Source organism: Odontomachus brunneus, unplaced genomic scaffold, assembly GCF_010583005.1.
Source record: "Odontomachus brunneus isolate Ranch 3 - 2012 unplaced genomic scaffold, Obru_v1 Obru_scaffold_303, whole genome shotgun sequence".
Classification (NCBI taxonomy): Eukaryota; Metazoa; Arthropoda; class Insecta; order Hymenoptera; family Formicidae; genus Odontomachus; species Odontomachus brunneus.
This window is the reverse complement of record NW_022639753.1, coordinates 149,180-149,579: the sequence shown is the minus strand read 5'-3', so window position 1 is coordinate 149,579 and position 400 is coordinate 149,180. Positions and strand designations below refer to the sequence as shown.

Below are 400 nucleotides of genomic sequence, written 5' to 3'. Positions count from 1 at the left end.
TCAACAAATTATTTTTTCATACTTTTGAAGCATTTTCCATTTCGTATTGCGACTAACTTTCGATTCGTGCTATTCTTACACTCCACAGGTATGGATTATTTATCTGTAGAAGAGAAAATCGAAATTATTTTGATTTATGGAGAATGTCGTAGGAATGTTAATGATGCTGTCAGCCTTTATGTTGAGCGTTTTCCACATAGGGTGAGGTCGCGCGCTTCTTTTTTCCGTGTTATCAAACAGTTTACTACCGAAAGAAGTGTGCAACCCAACAAAAGGACCCGTAATGTGAGTGGCAAGGGGACTCACGATAATCAAGCACCCCGAATGTGAGAGGCAAGGGGACTCACTGTAATCAAGCACTCCAAAGGGATTAAATTTCCGTCATATCCACGTCATTAAC

At 40.0% G+C, this 400-nt stretch overlaps 1 protein-coding gene across 3 annotated transcripts in view; it reads left to right on the top strand.

Moving 5' to 3' along the window:
* LOC116853305 (solute carrier family 66 member 3) overlaps window positions 1-400 on the top strand; it is a 77,338-nt gene that overhangs the window by 73,857 nt on the left and 3,081 nt on the right. The gene's annotated exons all lie outside the window — the stretch shown is intronic.